Here is a 3,655-nt window from a genome sequence, read left to right as displayed (position 1 = left end):
CATTTACCAATTTTCTATTGAACATCAAACGTCCCAAAATGCAGGTTCTATGTCCACTTTGTGGATCCCAACTACGTAATCCACCAGACTTATATCATCACCCGCTAACCACGGCAGACATAAGGAAGACCCTTCAGGGAATCAACCTGGTAAGGCTACAGGTCGGACAACATCCCAGGGTGGGTACCAAGGGACTGTCACACCATTTGTCTGAGGTGTTGGTAGACATTATTAATTCTTCGCTGTCCCTTTCATCTCTGTTAACCTGCTTAAGTTAGCCATTATTATTCTGGTCCCCCCTGATTACAGACCCATTAACCTAACATCAGTAGTCATGATATGTTTTGAGGCGATAGTTACTGTATGACCCACTTCAAGGTGTTCATGGACATCACTGTGGACCAACATCAGTATGCTTACAGGAGGAGCCAATTCACAACTGACGCCATTTCATCGGTGGTCCACAAAAATCTCATCAACCTGGAAAGCAGGGAAATCCTACATATGTCTGCTCTTCCTAGAGCTCCACTAGGCCTTCAACACCATCATCCCACAGAGTTTGGTGTGGATGCCCTCATCTCTTGGACTGAATCCCATACTGAGGAACCGTGTCCTGGAATACCTGACCAACAGACCTTAGACTGTCAGGATCCACAACAACTTCTTCTTCATCACCCTCAGCACTGGCTCACTCAAGGGTTGTTTGCTGTGCCCCCTCCTGTTTACTCTTCTGACATATGACTGCCCTGCAAGACATCCTTGCTGTCATACAGGGAAGTTTGCAGATGACACAGCAGAAGTGGAATGCATCAAAAACAATGATGAGTCCAAATGAAGAGAAGAGGTTGAACACCTGGTGCCTTGGTGCAGAGATAATAACTTCTGTATCAAAGTAAAGAAGACTAAGGGTATGGTGGTAGATTTTAGAAGGAAAACGTAATTTTATTCCCTTTATTCCCTGTACCTCGAAGGAACTGCTGTGGGGATGGCCTTCAGTTACAGGTACCTGGGTGTGGATTATCCATTGATCTCAATTATGCAGCAGGAGGGTACTTTGCATCATGAAGAACTTCACCCATCCTGCACAAAGACTATTTTAAACTTTCGCCCCATACAGGTTGCTGAGAAGCATCCAGAGCAAGACTACCAGGCTAAGAAACAGTTTATAACTTGCAGCTTTTAGACTGCTTTAATCCAGCTACACTCAATTAAGCTTGTTCTATATATCTTTCTTTTTATTCTTAAATATAAGCTAATTGAACTTTTTATGGTGCTTGGGAAATTGATTGGTTATATCCTGATGAGATTTCACCCCAGTCTCCAAATCTGACTGGTGTTACTGGTGTAAAATACCATACAGAGACGTACAGAAATGCGGTTCTAATGGGATGCAGGCTGTGGAAAGTGCCCATTGGTCATTTCATGTAAATGTTTGCTACATCAGAACTTATTTGAAAAATGTGTTTCCATGTCCTTTGTTTTATTCACTTTTTTTAATTAAAAAATGCCTAAAGTTTCCAGCAATCTCTATTAATACAATACTCAAAAATGTGTACAAAAATATTGATGGAAATGTGTCTTTAGAGGGATACTTTGCACCACAGTTTTCTTTAAGACACTCTAAAAATAAGAACAATCGATTTGGATGTTTTATTTTGGTTTGTTAACAAAACCGTGAAAGTTGTAAGAATTCTTCTTGCAGCAAGAGGTAAATGCTGTGCAGATTTCACAACTTTTCATTTAAGTAAATAATTATGCTCCTTTGTTCTTGAATTGAGCACAGTTTAACTAGCGCAGGACAATGCAGTTTTTCAGAGGGTGCCAATATCCAACTGAGATTATGATTGAGATATCACTAGTGGAAATCTCTTGAAACTGTTGCTGAATAACAACTATGGCAATTATGATTTCAACAGTACAAAGCATAGTTTTGTGCATAAAAAACATGGTCCTACAATACACTTGTCATATCAGCAAAAGACAAAAGTCAGCATTCTTAGACTAGGGGAAGTCCATTTTTATTCAGATGAGGAAGATGACACATTTACTACATAGCTGTGTTATCAACTCACAGGATCCACTGAAGAGGACCAATTTCTGTCGTCTGCTATGAGTTCAGGACTGACAGTATGACAGTTAAAGAATGCAAACAGAGGAAAGAGGAAGACTAGCACGAGCCACAGAGACAGACCTTTGACTCACACTTGAGGCCCTATGCCACCCAGACGATATGCCAGCATGCTGAAAACTGGCAGAAAGAGAGGGGGACCAGTGTGCGACCACTTCACAGGTATAAGCAGGATGTTTGGATACAGTGCTGTACTTAACAAACACCGCTGGAGCCTCAATCCCTCACTCCTACCATGTCCACAGTATTGGTTCAGACAAAATGTATGGATATGTCTGTGTGTGTATGCACGGGGCATTTAGTATGTACATCAACAGACTCTATTTACTAATGAGCCCAACAGCAGGCCTTGTCTGTCAGTATCTGTACATGATCATGTTTGACTGTGAGTCCGAATGTGTAAATATATAAAGAAAATACAGATTTGGTTGTGCAAATGTGTCTCAGCACATGTTTATTTATGTGTATGTGTGCGCGTTTGAATGATTGAAGAGGAGAAAGATGGCGTGTGGAAAACTGGTTCTGCTCAGAGCTGCAGTAGTCTTGACCTGTGCGGCTGCCAAAGAAAACTGTGGTCGGAAGAGTCTGCTAATAGAGCATGAGGCATGTCACCTGAAACTAGAATCATCTAAAACCCAGAAACCACAGCAGGCAGGCATCTCTGCGGTCCTCTATTGAAGGACTGCCAGAGGCCTTGGGTGTGTGCCACCCTACCACCGAGGTTCTCCTATTAGCTAGGCCTCTTCCGTTCGCGTGTCTCTCTCCGCCATGGGACATCTAGTAATGTTAGATGCGCTATTAACGCCTTTTCCAGTGTCTGAGCTAACTTCACTGCAATTTCATCGGACCAGACCTGGCTAGAATCCTGTGAGGTATATATCTATACATTCATGCTACAGCATTACCTATTTAGAGCTTCTATGAACACTAACTATTGTTCACACTGTGAGATGTAGTTTGGGAGCCTGTGTTTGTTATAAAACAATAGAAGGGTTTTACATGTGCATTGCACAATCATCTTTCGATTTAAAAAGGACACATGTACAGGTGCTTGCTAAAAAAAAATTAGTCAGGAATATCAACTATAGGCATGTGGGCATCTTTGACTTGCTGAAGTCCAAAATGAGGATCATAATGCAGAAGGAAGGGGATTTATCACACAATTCCTGGTTGTGTGATAACACAGGCTTATCCAAGTTCTAGATAATATACCATGTCACATAACTACAGTAATGTTAAACTAAGTTCTAGTTTCCGGACCTCAGGGGTCTCGATGATCACAAGGTATCAATCTAACAGGGCCGTGTGTCTAATGTGGTGAAGTAGTTTTCATCAACATGCAATAGCCAAATCAACAAAACGTGCCTCATCTAAATATGGACTAAAATGCTGTTGAAATTATGGCATGAAATCTAAAGAAGTTCCTTTAACGATAGGCCCAGTGTAATAAAGTAGCCAGCAAGTGTATTCATATTATCAAACACTTGTATTAAAGCTTTATTCCAAAGAGTCACTAAAAGTTCTTTT

The sequence above is a fragment of the Cyprinodon tularosa genome, unplaced genomic scaffold (genome assembly GCF_016077235.1).
Source record: "Cyprinodon tularosa strain WSP-4 unplaced genomic scaffold, ASM1607723v1 ctg74, whole genome shotgun sequence".
Lineage (NCBI taxonomy): Eukaryota > Metazoa > Chordata > Actinopteri > Cyprinodontiformes > Cyprinodontidae > Cyprinodon > Cyprinodon tularosa.
This window is presented reverse-complemented; position numbering follows the sequence as displayed.